Raw genomic sequence first — 19,453 nt, forward strand, 5'->3', positions numbered from 1 at the left:
ATGAAGAATAATATGGAAATGCCGGCAACAAGGCTCCGACTATTCCTCTAAATACAAAGTACATGATAAACAATGGTACAGGACCCCGAAATAAAGTGGGGCTCACCAAATCAGCTGAAAGGAAGATGCGTCAGTAGCTGCGACCAACACTGCCTGTTATGGAACCACCTACATCCATTTAAAGATATAGCGCCCCCAGCAAAAGGGACATTAGTGCCATCGAATAGCAATAGTATGTATAACTAAACACCATCTAGTTAGAAAGAACTATCATACAAGAGCAAAGAAATCATAAACACATTCTCATTACAAAGAACTATCAAACAAGAATAAAGAAATCATAAAGGTCAATCAAAAGCTTTAACAATCACCACATCATCAAATCGAAGAATCATATGACTTTCACATAATTCCCATAGCTTTAGGTTGGGGCACTTGATATTGTTCATCATCAGTCATAATACCACCGCTTTTCTGAGCGGAGTCCTATCACGACCCGATTGGCTAGGTTGCCTCATTTGAGACATATACCTCAATCACAATCTCATTTTCCCTTTTTTCGGAATTCATTCACAATACCACCGCTGCCTTGAGCGGAGTCCGATCTCGGCCCGATCGGCTAGGCCGCCTTACCAAGGCGTTGTTCCTTTCTCATTAATCATTTTGTTTCACATATATCATTTCATCGGCACTTGGGGCCACAACTCTTCACATTATTCTTGGCACTAGGCCGCATTTCATAACTCAATCTCTTCTTTCCCACATTTTACATCATTTCCACATATTTCACATTAATATCATTTTCAACAACAAGCCATTAAATTCAAGATGTCAAGTACACATGAGAGGAATCATGAATCCTGGGCATGTACAATATTTCAGAAATCATACACCTCAAGTTTATTAACAATGAAACTTTAAATACAACGAATTCTCCCAAAAAGGAGGGGACACACCAAACCACAATAAAAACACAGATCAGAGGCATAAACAAGCAATTACACAAATTGTTCTTGAATAACTCTTTTCCAATCATGACAATATACAATTTCAACATCGAAGTATGTAACAACTCGGATCATATTTGTATACTCATAAGGTAAAACATTATCTCAAACAGCCACTTATGGCATAAATTGTGTACAAAGCCTTTAGGGCACTTTATTATTGAAGTCATTAATGGAAAGCAAGGTTGAGGCTTATTTCATAATTTGTTTCATATTTTCTCATGTCATAGGCATCACCGGGTACAATTATAATTCAAGTTCTCGGCACAATGGCCACACTCTATTTCTCAAATTCATTTGATTACTTCAAACATCTCTATACATAGAGGATCTTACATAGTTTGGCATAATATATGCAGCTCAAATCTCAATTTAAGGTCTTAGCATTTCAATATATGATTCATATTCCTTGCACCCTTATTAAGTTATCAAGAATAGCACATTGATCATATTGGAATGCATCTTTCACAATAATAGGGTCACAATACCAATTCATGTAAAGTATCAATCAAAGCAAGAATCCAAAGTTCAGTCTTACCACATTTACACAAGCATCAATAGAGCTCAATGTCTAAAAGACGGGGTTTTGGCCATACATACCTTGTTTAAGCATCCCTTAAGTTACTACAACGTTCTGGAAATTCTAGCAATCCCAGTCTACTTTGAGACATAACAAAATTGAATACAAATTAGGAAGGTATTCATGGTTTTAGCTCATTGAGCATTTTATGAAATACTTGTTGAGCATCTTGATTTCAAATCTCTTTTACAAGGTTTCCTTCATTTCCCAACCCAATCTTTACTTATTTATGTTCAATAATCTTCCCATAAACCTAATTTGTACATGCATGTATACATAATACTAATACACCCAAGAATCATACCTCAATAACCCATCTTATACCCCAAACTCGAAATTAATGTCTAATGTATAGAAACTTACCTCTTAGATGAAGAGCATGTGATTGGGTTCTTTGATTCTTGAAGACTTGAGCAAGATTTGGACGATTATGAAGCTAGGACTCTCCTTTATCTCTCTATATACTCTCATCTCTCTCTAAAATTAGTAAGAAAATGACCCCAAAGGCTATATATTGAAATGTGATCGGGTTATAAAAATAGGAAGACTAACCCTCCAAAGTCGGGTCTGCGGTCGCATAATGGACCACAGAATAGGTATGCTGGCCGCAAATGTGTCGCAAAACTCGGTTTTCAAAACTGGGCTACACTGGTCCAGCTTGCGACCAGATTTGCGATCGCAAATCGAGTATATGGACCGCATAATGGTTTTTGCGATCGCATATCTGACACAGGATCATATTTTTCCATCATTTGGTAATTTTTTGATCATAACTTTGTGTAGGAATGTCCAAATAACGAACGGTTTGAAGCGTTGGAAACTATACTCGAAGACCTTTCATATGATAGATTGTTCATCACATAAAACCTTATACATATTTTGATATGCGCATTCAAAGTATGGACTTATGCGAACTCATTTGAAATCTTAGCTTATCATGAAGTTTTCCAATTTGACTTAGCCTTAGGCCTTTTTTTGGGCCCCAAATTACTTACCACAAGACTTGTACACTTATTTACCAAATTCAATTGATGTCCACCATGTTAATAGCACATAAAATATTATAATAAGCCTATGTGGCACCACTAAATCCTAGGTTACTTAGCGAAATTTTTCTGGGCCTTACAATACCGTAAGATATTATAGTAGTATGGTATTTTCTTCGAAGTGAAGTATTTTAGTAAAAGTTTTATAAGAATAATTATTGATAATTACCATTATTACTATTTTCGGATATGATAAATTATGCACATAATATAAGAAAGTTTATGAGATTTTCCTTATTGTAAAGATAGAAATTATTTTCTCACAAGAAAAGAAGGTTATTTTTTACCATTTTAAGAATTAAGCGTACGAGAATTCTTAATCTTTATATGAGATTAGGAACATTATGAGTTGAGAAAATACATGTATTTTCGCATAGATATTGTGATAAAATAATAGTGTATATATTTATTTTATGTGGTACCATATGATCATGATAGTAGGATATATAAAGTGTATTAAAAATAAGTAGAATTTTAAGCAATTTGAAATAATTCTTAATTATACGGGTAATTAATTAATTACCGGGTAACGAAACATTACCAAATTATCTAATAAGTGGATAAAAATTTAAACTTTCCCCACTCCCACTCCCCACGTGGTAAAAACTGGCAAAAAGCTACAACACTAATAAATGACTCGTTAGTCTTCTTGAATACATGACTAGTTAAGAAGTATTTGAAATTAATAAGTAAGGACTTATTACAAGTCTTGCCTTATTTTTATTTGGACAAAGAAAGACTTACTACTAAGTTTTGATACCATTTTCATTTCGGGACAAAGTTCAGAACGTCCATCTCCATTTCCATATCATTCTTCATAGATTCAAAAGACTTCAAGAACAGTAGCTAACTTCAATCCAGGCTCCAACGAAAATTCTTGCATCAAAACAATTCCAACAAGAATTGTTAGAATTGCAGAAACGTAAAAGTTTGCGGTTCTAAAGGAGTACGGTGCAATCTTCTCCAAGAATATTATACGGAGTTTTCCCTACTCCAAGTATGTTAAGGCTATCCTTTTTTTCTTTTGGCATGATCTATACGACATGTACGAAACTAGAGAGATGCACCAGCCTCAACCCTTTAGTAAAAATCATATTACATCCTGTAAGAATAGTGGTGTAGTTGGTGCTTATGTAACACGTTGTTTGTGTATTGGAGGTACTGAAGAAGCTATTCTAAAGCATGCTCATTGAATTAGTGAAATTTAAGTCACATTAGAAGTAATATCCAAGTTTAAAGAGAATAACTCTATCTTACTCTGCAAGTTTGGAGACAATCTTGTATGTAATTTAACTTTCTACAAAAAAGAATCTTACATGTAATTTGGCTAATGACTATTTGATTGGTGACAGAAGGATTGCTCAATACCTTAAGATTCTAGGATAAATCTTGTCTATTATTGCATATCAAATATAGTAATTCAAGTGTAAAATCAAAGTTAAATGGCTTTCACCATATTAACATTTCTCAACATGGGTATATTCTCTCTTTCTGCATAACTGATTGATCTTGAACTTCCTCCAACTTATTTATGATTAGGCTTAATCTTTTATACACATGAAGTTTGCAAGCGCACTTTGCTTATTATCAAGACTAGTTGATCAAATTCCATAAATGACTCTATTCATAAAAGTATTAGAGATGTGTATGTTCCTAATTCCCATACGTCCTACTACCATATTGTCTATTCATGGGTCTCATAACATTCCAAGAAATCATATTGTCTTACTTCATTATGCATTGCATTCATTTATATATGTGCCTTTACCCATGACTCAGACGGCGTTATATATGTTATATACGTATATATATGTATATATATGTATATGGGATATGGAAAATAGTTACGGTGTTATATACGCATCACCACCTGATCAGCTGGTATACGATAATGATTTTGCCAATATAGTGGCTCATGAGATGGTGTGATGGGATGCCCTCAGAGGCTTTATTATGTTATGTACGTACAGACCTATGCATGACATCACATTTATACGCATATGCATGATATTATAAATATTTCATTATTTATAGAGCTATCCAGACTTACAGGTTGAGTCATTTACTCCATGTTTCTTCCATGTCCTTAATTAATGTTGACTTACTGTTATGTTTCGGTTCTACCCTACATACTCAGTACATTATTCATACTGGCGTCCTTTCGTTAGGGACACTGCATTGATGCTTGCAGGTATAGACAATCCATTTGACGAGCCCTCATAGTAGACGAGGTTAGCATTCAGTGAAGGATCGGTAAGACTCCACCTCATTCGGAGTGCAGCCAAGTTTAAGAGTCATCGTGTCAAAGTTTGCTATAGACTTATGGTGTCATGACCCAAAATCCAACTAGCCATGATGACACCTAACCTCACCTGCTAGGTAAACCAAATAACAACAATCTGATTTAATAAATATTTAACAAATTCAAATACACTCCCCAAGGACTGGTAGTACAAATCATGAGCTTCTAATAGTAGAATTTACAAGACTGATATGAAATAAATACATCTTATGTTTGAAAAGTACATAAATAGAGTTTAATGAATCTAAGACTACCATGAACAAGAGGCAGCTACAACAGGGACGCCAATACATTTTCCAAGTCAGCTCCCATCGAACGCAGCAACGTCGACATCCGAAATCTACACGCAATATGCAGGAAGTGTAGTATGAGTAAAACCGATCTCATTTACTCAATAAGTAACCAACCTAAACTTAGGTTGAAAGTAGTGACGAGCTTGTACCAAGTTCAAAGTCCACTCCAATATCTAGTAACATCTCATAACAATATAGTTAAAGAATCACAAGTCACAACTATTAGGCCGTCAGTTAATCTTTCTGTGTTTGGACTCATCAACAAGACATGAAATTTTTTAATTTGGCCCACAATTTCACAACATGAAAGATCCTTCAATACATTCATAACTCGAGACTTTACGTCAAAATCGAGACAGGAGTCATATACTCAAAAGTCCCCTTTTTTCACTTTCAAACCATCTGAACACATTCTGCAGTCATCTCACACTCATTATATCACCATTCAACCGCTCATCGAGCCATATATTTCAACTCATAAGGACACTACTGGACACATAAGTTCAATTCACATGTTGTTACAACTGAAAGTACCGAGCGTAAGCTGCGGTCTACACCTGCCTCAAGTCCTCCAGACGGGCCCATTACCGACACACAAATTACATATCTCGAATCTCATTCATGGAATTACATGCCTTCAATACACAACTGATACTGAGCGATCACATGTACACACACATGCGTGTAAGGAATTTAAAGAGTTATATTTCCAGGCTGAATCAATTCCATACGATAAGGAAAGAAAGATGGGAAGTTTATCCTAAATTCCCTGTAGCCTCTCGAAGATAGGTAAGTACGTCATCATACCGATCCACAAGACTCTACTAGATATTTGCTCATGACTTAGAGAACCTATGAACCTATATCTCTGATACTAACTTGTCATGAACCAAAATCTAACTAGCCGTGATGGCACATAACCTCACCTGCTAGGTAAGCCAAATAACCACAATCTAATTTAATAAGTATTTAACAATTTCAAATGCACTCCCCAAGGATTGGTAGTACAAATTATGAGCTTCTAATAGTAGAATTTACAAAACTGGTATGAAATAAATACATCTTCTGTTTGAAATGTACATAAATAGAGTTTAATGAATCTAAGGTTACCATGAATAAGAGGCAGCTACAATAGGGATGCCAGTACATTTTCCAAGTTAGCTCCCATCGAACACAGCAACGTCGACATCCGAAATCTGCACACAATGTGCAGGAAGTGTAGTATGAGTACAACCGACCCCATATACTCAATAAGTAACAAACCTAAACTTAGGTTGAAAGTAGTGACGAGCTTGTACCAAGGTCAGGGTCCATTCCAATATCCAGTAACATCTCATAACAATATAGTTAACGCAACACAAGGCATAACTCAATAATAAAATTCTCAGCTCATTCACATTCCCAAAAAAAATATTTTCTTTTCAAGTATAATAGTGAAACTTAATTCTTTTCACTGAAATCACCAAAATATGAGTAAGTCTAAAGACTATGATTTTTCCCATAAAACTTTCGTTCAAAGTAGTAGATTTCATTTTTCAAATAGCATGAGGAAAGTACCTCTCTATGCCTATATTTCAATGTGCATGCCAATGCAATGCAAAATAGTGATAAAACCATATGTATACTCCCAGAGTATCAATTCACTAAGTCCTCCCTGTCACTCAATCCTCCAAGTCACTCAGTCCTCCAAGTCACTCAATCCTCACAGTCACTCATGCCTCACAATCACTCAATCATCCCAAGTCATTCGGCACTTTCACTCGGCACTCGCACTCAGTAGGTACCTGCGCTCACTGGAGGTGTGTGCAGATTTCTGAGGGGCTCCTTTAGCCCAAGCGTTATAACAAGCCATCTCGTGGCATAAATCTATCAGGCTCTCGGCCTCACTCAATCATAAACCAGTAACAACATGTTGCAGCGTGCAGCCTGATCCCGTAATCATCCTCACAATTAGGCCCTCGGCCTCACTCAGTAATCAATCTCTCCAGTCTATCGGGCCCAAAATATCATGAAAATAAGCCCAAAAATGATGATATAATGTATCAATAATAACAATTGAGATTGAGATATTATATGAATAAATGAATATGACTGAGTATGAAATATCAATGAAATCAGTGAGATGACAGCTGGAAACGACCACTATGGGTCCCAACAATATCGGCATAAAGCCTAAACATGATATCTATCACGATGTACAACTCAATTTACCTATCATATAGTGAAAACACAAATATCAACAAAGTAGGACCACTACATAGTGTCCTGAAAATAACAGAGTCACCGTTCACAGGGTGCACGCCCACACGCCCGTCACCTAGCATGTGCGCCACCTTAACATCAATCACATAAAACATAACTCGGGGTTTAATACCCTCAACACTAAGTTTAAAAGAGTTACTTATCTCAAACCGTGAAGTTCTTTACTCTGTTGTGCCCTTGCCTTGTAATTCGACATCCGAACGCCTTGAATCTATCCATAATTAATGTGATTCATTCAATACAAATTGCAGGAATTAGTTCCATATGAAAATACTAATTTTCCCACAAAATTTGAAATTACACCCAAAAATCACCAATGGGTCCCACATCTCGGAACTCGACAAACGTTACTGAATATGAACGCTCATCCGACCACAAGTCCAACCATATAAATTTTACCAAATTCTGACATCAATTCGACCTTCAAATCCTGAAATCAATTTTCAAATCCCTATGCCCAAACCTTCGAATTTCACCCAAAAACAAGTAATCTAGTCGGTATATTCGATGATAATCCCATATTATTGAGTAGAAATGACTACAAATGACATATCTCAAATTTTCCCATGAATTCTTCCTCAACAATCACCCAAAAATGAAATTGAAAATACGGTATAAATCCTTACCTCTTTGGTGAAGAACTTGAGGGATTTCTTGTTGGATTTCAAGGATTGGACTAGATTTTTGATGAAAAAGGTACTTGAGCTTCTTCCTGTCTCTATAATTGCTCTTCCCTCTCTCTAAAAGCACCAGAATATCGCAAAAGAACAAACCCCAAACGAGTTAAATGAAATGGGGTTTGGGTCTTAAAAGCCCGTATTTATACAGCTACAGTGCGTGGAATGCCATGGGGCACGGGGCGACGGTGCAAAATGTGTCAGAAAATAAAATTTTGGATCACTCTGGAATTCCCTACAGGTGCGGTGCACCGGGCGCCGCATGTGGCGGCGCGATAGTACAATTTGTTGCAGCGTTTGGTAATTTAGCCATAACTTCTTGTAGGAATGTCCAAATGACGAACAGTTTGAAGAGTTAGAAACTAGACTCAAAGATATTTCATTTGATAAGTTTTGAATAACATAAATCCTTATATATATGTTGATATATTCGTTCAAAGTTTGGTCTTGTGCGTGCTCATTTGAAACTTTCGTCTAAAATGAAAATTTTCAACTTGGCTTGGAATTAGGCCTCTCCTTAGATCCCAAATCACTTATAATATGTCTCGTACACTTATTATCATATCCAATTGATATCCATCATATTAATAGTCCTCATTTGCATGAAAAGTAATATAATTAACGCACGTCAACTTTCTTTATAGCGCTTAAGTACTTCGATTTTGTTTTTCGGGGTGTTACACATGGGTAGGCCGGTATCCTGTCCTATTTGATGTTGAATAATCTTAGAGGCTTTGTAGATAGAGATTCAGATTGTACAGTATGTTAGAGGCCTTGACGACCCATATGTACTCATGTTTTATGAACTATGATTCATTGATATAACATTTGCCCACTTACAATTGTACATTATGAGTTGTGGCCATGTTGGCCCAAGATAGTTACAAAATGAAATGAATGAGTTACAGAGTTGTTCGCTTAGGACGCTACGAAACCGGGTGCCAGCCACGCCTCCTCAGGTGTGGGGCGTGACATTGCTTTTGTTTATTAAGATAGTATTCAATCCCTATTTCATATATATAAGATTCTCAATGAGAACTACAAGTGTTTGCATACCAACTTGAACATGAAATATTGTCTTGGATGTGCTTGGCTCAAATTTTGTGTTGTTTCTACTGGTTAAGGTGATATAACATCCTACTACATGTTCTTGAAGTTTTTTATGTGTTGTTTTCATTATATGACCAAAATACTACAAGATGAGACTTGAAATAGTTTGAGATGTTATTGTTTTTAATGGACTTTTTTGTAAAGGTTGTTTCCATGAGCTATAAATGGTTGGAAAACCTTGAATATGACTCTCTTATGATGTTGTTATAATAAAATATTGTCTACATGTAAAAATATTGTTGGTACTGTGAGTATGAAGAGAAAGGATAAAATAACAATGGAAAGGTATACTTTTTGTTGTTGTTAGATTGTTGGGATATTTGAGGGAAAATTATCAGATGAATATGAAGTTAGAAGTCCTCCCATTGTACGTAGTAATATGCTGGATATATTGTTAAGTTAATAAATGAATGACTTTAGGGTTAAAGGGTTCAAAAAGTGATTGAATTTGAGCTTGTCGCTCGTCGTGATTAGTGAAATATTTTATACCCTATTGTTGATGTTGTTGATACACAGTTTTTCCCCCATTTATTTTAAAATATGCATTCATACTTTCAAAATATTGTGCATACATTTACAAACATGCACAAATATTTTTATAATTTTTTCATAATTTTTAACGACCTTAAATCAATTTATTTTAGCATTTTTAATTATATAAATATTCAAAAATTATCCCTCATTTTACTTTATGATGATTTAATTATCTAAATTCATCATTTATGATCATAAAAGTGTTCAAATATTTTAATTATATTTTTACAATTACATTTGCATTTCTAAGACTATAAGTGCATATTTTGCAATAATAGCCCATACATATGCATATCTACTTTATCTATACAAAAAATGATTTTTATAATGGCTTGTATAATGATTTGTTCCTGCATGGGCGGAAGAAAATGGCTTTTATATGCCTCGGGTTGAAGCGACCTTTTAAGTGTGTGACCTTGAGGCTCGTTTGGTTGGCGACAATGACTCTTATGCTTTTGCCCATGGGTATATTGTAGTTAACTATTTTGGATCTGGTTACGACTCGAGCTCATTTTAATCCTCAAGTTTTCAATTTTCAAGTTGGCGATAGTGACTCTTACGCTATTTGGTCGTTGCGACCTTTTAGTGTGTGGCCCGGAGGCTCGTTTGGCTGGCGACAATGGCTCTTACACTATTTCCCGTGGTCATATTGTAGGCTTTATTTTCCTCTCATTAAAGTATTTTCGAAATAATTTTTCCTGACCCATCGTCGGTTTGGGAAGAACCTCATTTTCAAGTTGTTAGCGCGATGTTCGAGCACGTCGGAAGGTATAGCTCGTAGGCTGAGTAGCTTGAAGCCTTGTGATTTGGAGCTGACATAGTCAAAGCTCGTTTGCCTGTTGAGGGAAGCCTGTTTTAACCGGTTCTTTTCGAAGTTGATTCGAAGTAATGGCCTGCGATTTTGTTTGCGACGGTCAGGCGTCCCCGAGTTGCGTTAATTTGGCTGGTGCAACCGTTTTGACCATAGTCATATGTGATTGGACGGAGACATTTTTTATCCCAAGTGATAGATTAGGCATCTACACCAAGGGTATGCCCTTTCGGAATTCATACAAATGCAACGTATAGCCTAAACTTCGAGATTGAGTTTTATGCATGTAGTATGGTCTTACAAAATTTTCATTCCTGTTGAGGTCTTACAGTTTTTTATGCTTGTTTCGGTCTTACAGTTTCTCATGCCTGTTGAGGTCTTACAGTTTGTCATGTCTGTTGAGGTCTTATAGTTTTGTTGCTATGTAAAATAGATCTGGTTAGACCGAGTCTGCCCGCTCGGGGTCTTACAACCTCGGGTTTTCCAGTGTATGGCGATTAATGACAATCTCCAAGTCATCAAGTTTGCTTTGGCTCGAAGGCCATTATTCGTGAGCTCGAAGTTGCCTTGTTGGGGCCTTATGAGCCTGAAGTTCCGACCCTAGGGTCGTGCGGGTGCCAAATTGTTGACACTAATTCTCCAAGTATTTCGAGATGCATTCTGTGGAGGGACCCCTGCCGTGAGCATGCTGAAATTTCCTTCTTTGGAGTACGAGATGCTGAAAGATACTTTTTTATTGCTTGATGTAAATACATGTTGTTTTGTTGCTGTGATTTCGGCCCGTGCAGGCACGGCTCCTTGGAACGTTTGGTCCGGTACATGATTCCCTATTGAAACATAGTCTGCCGTTCCCCGGCCCTATCGAGTGAACGGTGCCTTCAAAGGGGGGGGGGGGGGTTCCTTGATATTTGATTGCAAGAGATAGCCTGCGTTCTTGTCGGATCCTACTTGGGGGGTACGTTGCTACGCTAAGAACATTGCTGGCGAGACCCTCTTCGGGGAGGAAGTCCGGCAGAGGGAAAAGAGTGCGACGGGCTCTGTCTAGGACGCAGGATGTGCAGGCGATGTTCCGAGGTTTGATATGTTCCTACTGTTTTGGAGTGAGGACTTTAGTACGGCCATGCGCCGTGTTTAATCGGGCTTTGTCGAAGATGTGGTTTGCTTACCCTTTGGCTCTTTCGACAACGGAGATATTGGTGCCGGTGATGCGTTATGTGATGCAGACTTTCCCCTTGTTGCGTGTCGTTCCCCGCAGATGATTTCAATCCCATCTTTTGTATGAGGTTTCATTCTTTGGCGAAAAGGGGAGGGTATCATTTTCATGCAGCGCGTCCGCGACTGTTTGAATAAGGAGTTCGTGCCTTGCGCCTTCTTTGATGATGTGGAACTCGGCGTACCGGTCTAGGCCAGTCATGTTGTACTGAGAGAATGGTCTTTCTTCTTGTCCTAGCGATCGCCATTTCATATCCGTTAAAGGTTCGAGAGGTGGTTGTGTTTTGACCTGGTGGTCTGACCGCCCTATCATCCTCGGGCCGACAGCATTGATCGCACTACCTGAACTTATGAGCACATGATTTTTTTTAAAATGGATCGAGTGAGGAAGAAAGTTACCAGTGCGTCAGTGTGGGCCAAGACAAGGTCTCAGTGTCTTTTTTGCTAAATGTGAGGGCGTCCTTGGGAATATATCCCCGGATCCACTTTTCCCTGGTGATGAGCATTTTTACTCTCCCTTTTATGAGTCCTTGGAGGGTGTCGCTGCTCCTCCACTATTGTGGCAATACATCACGGCTCATTTGCTTTGCTCTTCCTGGCCGCCTTCCTCACTCGGAGCTGAACTCAAGCCTAATCACTCAATAGTTCTCGGCGGTGATTTTTATTGAGTAGCATATCTATTCTCCTCTTAAGCTGGTGGCCAATTTTGGCTTCGTGGTCGTGCGCATTATTCAGTTCACACACCAAGCTGTGATTCCTTTGAGAGGGATTCGACCGAATTGGTCTGAGCCATTTGACGTCCTTGGTTTCACTTACGGCGAACACGATGTTTGGTACGGCGATGTCAAAATTGTACTTTGATGGGCGAGGCACCCTTGTTGGCCATACGTCCTCGCCGAATATGGCTTTGTTAATGATTCCTCGAGGATATTGTCCTCGAGCCATTCTCCGATCACTGCGAAGTAGATTGCATTTCGCGGGGTTCCTCTTATCTACGACGCACAAGTGGTACCTCCCTCTTTTTGGCATTGGTTTCTTTGTCAGAAGCCTGCTTGGGTATACTAAGACCGAAGAGACTCTCGGATGTTCATCCACGACTATGATTTGTGACTGATGCTGGGTACGAGCATCTGACCAGATCTTGGCTGGGTACCTGATCAAGTTTTGTTTGAACTTCCCTAAAATCATCAGGCTTGGTTTGTTTAGGATTTAAGTGAAGGCCTGTATCGCCCAGTCATCCGAGACTGGGGTAATCCCGTTCGTTTTATTAGGGAATGAGGTGCAAATTACCGTAGCATTTCATTATCCCTTTGCTCGGCCTTGCATGTGTCGGCCTTTCTCGTAGTTGCTACGATGGCACCGGCGTGTGCCTTTATGGAGGAATTTGCCGGTATGGTAAGCGAGTTTATGGGGTCGGGCGCTAGGTTATGATGCCACATCATGGTCCTTTTCGGGAGTTTTTACCCGAACCCCTTCAATAAGACGGGCTCGATCTCATCATCTTTTGGGTGGTTGCCTTTTTTCGTGCACGTATTGGCAGTGATATGTTCATTGGGATCTGAGGTCCTGTTGTATTTAGGGAGTTTTGATGTTTTGAACTTATTTGGAATGGGTTCTGGGGCCGCTTCCTATGGGTACGACCATTGCACGAACTTTCATGAATTTACACCTTTCAGGACCGTAGGCGAGCCTGGGATTTGGTCGACCCTAGAGTTGCAGGTCTCGACCTTTCTATCGTTGGCTGCTATCAACTTGTCACTTGATTTGATCCTTTTGGTGAGATCCTCGAGCATCTTTACTGTGGCAGGGCCGACTACTGATCCGTTATTGCTTAATCTCTCGGGAACTTGTTCGACGGAGGGAGCTGTTTCCGCCGCTACTATGCTGGGAGTCTTCAGGCAGCTTTGCAACTGAGCAATAGCCGACTGTTGTGCCTGCAACATTTCAGAAATATCGTGAAGACTAACTTCCTGTGCTTCCCGAGCCGTGGTTTTTTGGGCTTCTAGTTAGTTGCCATGCTGTATGCTTTTGTCGGTGTATGAGGTTTCGTCGACCTATTGCGGATATTGCAAAATCGCACCCGCTGAAATCGGTCGAGGTGCGTTATCGGGGTTCTACGGTGGCGCGCCAACGACTGGAATAGCCACACCATTTTTGCCATGATTTTCGAGGAAGTTGTTCTCGACCCTGTTTACTGAGCTAGAAATTTCGACTTGAAATGAAGTGATCTTCGACAAGAAAAAGTGTGAAAGATAACTAGCATTTTTGTAATGAAACCAGAAAGAATGTGAAAGATAACTAGCATTTTTGTAATGAAACCAGATTTAGCCCCACGGCGGGCGCCAAACTGTTTACCGTGAAAATGGTAACAACAATTAAATTTGTAAATGGAATTCTAAAAATACGTGATCTATTTTTATACTAGATGTTAGAGCAGTTGATGCTAAGAATATGAAGTTTAACGAAAAGATACAAGCTAAAATGGGGCAGTAATCAAACATAGGGGCTTGCCGCTCGAAACTCGGACTGGTCGATTAAGAAGCCTCAGGGTCGATATCCAGCTTGGCCTCGAGCTATCGGGGGTAGTCTGGAATGGGATATCAGTTAGGGTATGATCAAACAAGGCCCTTTATGGCCAATGCCAAGCGATAAATGAAGAACAAGTATGCAACTAACAAATGCTACGAGTAGCCTCGAGCTAGTAAGAATGAGCACAAGTTAGAGAGAAGAAAGAAAGAGAGATATTATTGATCTTGCGGAGAATAGTTGGAGCAATATCAGCTTCTTACAAAGTGGTGTGGGCACCCCTATATAGGAGGGGAATCCGGTTATAGTACAACATACATTAATTGTAAAAGCATGGAGATGGGATGACTAGATGTGACGCCCCAACATAGGCTCTGGGTTGGCCGGTTTTGTTAGACTTTGCCATATGCCTTAGGAACTTCCCTTTTGCTCTAGCCTCGACCATTTTCTTATTTGAGTCAGGCATCGACGATCCCCGAGGGTGGGAACTCGGTCGCAACTCCACATCCTCGGGGTCTCGAGGTATTCTTCCGAAGTGGCTTGATAGCGAGAAAATAAGTCCTCTGATTTCGCTGCATACAATGATGATAGCAAATGGTATTTAGTCAAATACGCGGTAAAATAGTCATTCGGGACGGACTAAGACACAGTTTCCAATAGTGCACTCCCCCACGCTCATCATCTAGCGTGTGTGTTACCCAATATAGCACAACGATGTGCAATCCAGGGTTTCATACCCTTAGGACATCATTTACAATCATTACTCATCTCAAACCGATCAAATCTCTAGCCCGCGACGCCTTTGACCCTCGAATCGGCCTCCACTCGTATTGAATCTATCTAAAATTAGAATCACGACATCAAAATATAATAAGAGAACAAAGCCCAAGCGAAAATAATTAATATACAACACAAATCCCGAAATTACCGAAACCCGACCCTCAGGCCCACGTCTCGGAATTCGATAATTTTTACATCAATAGATTCCATATCTCCCCACGAGTTTATACATATTAAAAGTTTCAAAATCCAACCTTAAATGGTCCTCCAAATCCTTTATCAAAGGTCTAAGTTTTCAAGCCCTAGTTTCCCCAAACATTGATCCTTAAATTCCATTAATAACAAGCCTAATCCATTAAATAATACCATCGAAACGAGTTTTAGGTCCAAAATCCTTACCTCAATAAAGTTCCCTTGAAATCCTTCTTCAAAATCATTCAAAAAGCTCCAAAGACGACTTAAAAATGGTCAAATAGCTCAAAAATCGCGAAGGACATAAGTTATAATTTCTGACCCAGGCATTTTCGCATCTACGGTCAATCCACCACACATGCGGTACGACTTTTTTGGTCCAAGAGCCGCTTCTAAGGTTCTTCACTTGAAAGTCCAGTTCTGCTTCTGCGATCCCTTTCTCGCACCTGCACCATCGCAGATACGACTCCTCAACTGCTTATGTGGCTCCAGCCTTCCCAGGCCCTTTCCGCTTCTGCGCCCCTCATCTTCGCATCTGCGGCATCGCACCTGCGGTCCCAATCTACAGGTACGGAAATACCAGAAGCAGAAAAATCTGAAGCTTCATAAAAATTCCAAACTCTCCGACAACCATCCGAAATCACCCCGAGGCCCCTGATACCTCAACCAAAAGCACCAACATATCCCAAAACCTTATTCAAACTTATACTAATCTTCAAAACACCCCAAACAACACCGAATCAACCAAAACACATTGTATTAAAGCCTAAGTCTCTAAAATCTTCCGAATTCCGATTTTGATAAAAAACCCAACCAAACCATGCCCGAATGACCTGAAATTTTGCACACACAACCAAAATGATACAGCGGAACTAATGCAACTCCCGGAATTCCATTCCAACCCCTATATCAAAATCTCACCTATCAGCTGGAAAACGCCAAAAATCCAATTTCGCTAATTCAATCCTAAATCTACTCCGAACCTCTGAAATACATTCTGATCACGCTCCTAAGTCCCAAATCACTTCCCGAAGCTATCTGAAGCATCGGAACTCACATTCGATCCCTCTAACATATAAGTCAACATCCAGTTGACTTTTTCAACTTAAGCTTCCTCAAAAGAGACTAAGTGTCTCAAACCTTCTCAAAAACCTTTCGAACCCGAGCCAACCAACTCGATCACTCATAGAACCAACATACAAAGCAATAAGAAGCGGAAATGGGGAAATAGAGCAGTAACTCATGAGATGACTGGTCGGGTCATCACAGTATAGTTTGAAGACAAATTCATTGCCAGGGTCTTAATAGATGGGGTGTATGCGGCAAAATCAGAGGGCCTAATTTCTTACTATCAAGTCACTTCAGAAGAATGTATCGGGACACCGAGGACGTGGATTTGTGGCCGAGTTCCCTCCCCTAGGTCTCGTCGAGGCCTGACTTAAAGAAGACGAAGATCGAGGCTGGAGCAAAATGGGGAATTCCCAAGGCACACGATTAAGTCTAACAAAGCTAGCCTGCCCAGAGCCTGTATCGATGCGTAGCGTCTAGCCATCCCATCTCCATGCTTTTACAATTAATATACGTTAAACTATAACCGGATTCCCCTCCTATAAAAAGGGAATCCTCACCACTTTGTAAGGGGCTGCTATCGTTGCTCCAACTACTCTACACAATATCAATGATATCTTTCTCTCTTTTCTCTCTAACTTACTCGCTTGAGGCTACTCTTTCCATTTATTACTTTCATACTTGTTCTTCGTTTATTGCTTGATATTGGCCATAAAGAGCCTTCTTTAATTATATCTTAACTGTTATCCCCTTCTTGGTTACCCCATATAGCTCGAGCTCGAGCCGTGTATCGACCTTAAGGCCTTTCATCGATCAATCCGAAGCCCGAGTAGCAAGCCCTTCGATTTGATTACTGCCCCGTTTTAACTTTTATTTTGTCATTAAACTTCATACGCCTATCATCAAATGCTCTAACAACTAGCATAAAAATAGATCACATATTTTTAGAGTACCATTTACAAATTTAATTGTTATTGCCATTTTAACGGTAAACAGTTTGGCGCCCACCGTGGGGCTAAAGATAATAGTGATTATTTTCTTGCTGGTTCATTACACAAATGCAAGTTATATTTTACGCTTTTTCTTGTCCAAGATCTTTTGATTTCAGGTCAAAATGTCTGGCTCGGTAAACAGGGTTAAGGACGACTACCTTGAAAATCACAGAGAAAATGGTGTGGCTGTTTCAATCGTTGGCGCACCACCGCAGAACCCCGATAACGCACCTAGATCGATTCCAGTGGATGCGGGTTTGCAAGACGCGCAACAGGTCAACGAAACCTCACATACTGACAGAAGCATACAACATGGCGAGCAACAGGAAGCCTAGAAGACCCCGACTCGGGAAGTACAAGAAGTTAGTCTTCATGACATTTTTGAAATGTTGCAGGCACAACAGTTGGCTATCACTCGGTTGCAAAGCCTCCCGAAGACTCCTAGCACAGTAGCACTGAAAACTACTCCCCCCGCCGAATAGGTACCGTAGAGGTCAAGCAACAACGAATCAGGAGTCGATCCTGCCATCGTGAAAATGCTGGGGAACCTCACCAAAAGGATCGAGTCAAGAGGAAAAATGATAGCAGCCAATGATAATAATGCCGAAACTTATAACTTCAGAGTCGACCAAATCCCGGGCGCGCCCACGATCCTGAAGGGTGTAGATTCGAGGAAGTTCATGCAACGGCCGTTCCCAGAGGAAGCAGCTCTGAAACCCATTCGAAAGAAGTTCGACATGACGAAACACCTAAGGTACAACAGTACCTCACATCCCAACGAATACATCACTGCCTATACGTACGCAGTGAAAGGCAATGACACACAAGACGATGAGATAGAGTCTTTCTATTGAAGAGGTTCGGAGAAACGCCCTTGAAGGGGGACACGATGCGTCATCGTAGCCTAGCTCCCAACCCCATAAACTAACTTACCATATTGGCAGATTCTTTCATGAAGGCACACACCGGTGCTATCGAAGCAACAACGAGAAAGGCCGACGCATCCGGGATTGAGCAAAGGGAACATGAAATGCTACTAGAATTTGCTTCTTGTTCCCAGATGTAATGAATAGAACTAACCCAGGTTTCAAACGACCGGGCAACAAAATACTTCACTCAAAGCCTAAACGAGCAAAGACTAGTGATTTCAAGGCAGTTGAAACAGAACTTAATCAGGTATCTAGCCAAGACCTGGTGGGACGACCTCATCCGTCACCAGTCGCAAATCAGGGCCGTGGATAACCAGGAGAGATACTGGGCGTGTGCCGCAAATAGGAGGAATGCCCCGAGCGCAACCCACCTCACTGCGATAAGAGAATGGATCAAGGACAATATCCTTAAGGAATCATCAAAAGATCTAGATTCGATGGGTACACAAGGCTTGCGAGGGCGCCTCGCCCATCGGGATACAATTTCAACATCGTTGTATCAGACATCGTGTTCACCGTCAGCAAAACCAGGGACGCCAACGGGCCCAGGCCTATTCAGTTGAATCCTTCTCAGAGGAATCATATCTTGGTGTGTAAACTATATAATACACACGGCCATGGGGCGAAGATGGCCACTAGCTCAGAAGGAAAAAAGCCAATTTACTCAATAAAAATCACCGCTGAGAACTGTCGAGCGATCGGGCTCAAGTTTAGTTCCGAGTAATGAAGGAGGTCGAGAAGAACGAAGCGAATGGACCGCGACATATTACCATTATAGTGGAGAAGCGATGACACTCTTCAAGAACTTATAAAGAGGAGGGTAAAAATGCCCGTCACTAGAGAAAAGCGAATTCGGGGATGTATTCCCAAGGACGCCCTCACATTCAGTGAAGAGGACACCAAGACCATGTCTCAACCTCACACCCATGCACGAGTAGCCTTCTTCCTCATTCGATCAATTTCAAATAAAATATGTGCTCATGAAATCAGATGGCTCGATCAACATTGTCGGGCCGAGGATGATAGGACAGCTTGGACTGCCGTACCAAATCACACTCGCCTCTCAAATCTTTTGCAGATTCCATATGACGATCGAGACGACGTGAAGAAAGACCATTCTCTTAGTCAGCAC

Source organism: Nicotiana tabacum, chromosome 1 (genome assembly GCF_000715075.1).
Source record: "Nicotiana tabacum cultivar K326 chromosome 1, ASM71507v2, whole genome shotgun sequence".
Taxonomy (NCBI): Eukaryota; Viridiplantae; Streptophyta; class Magnoliopsida; order Solanales; family Solanaceae; genus Nicotiana; species Nicotiana tabacum.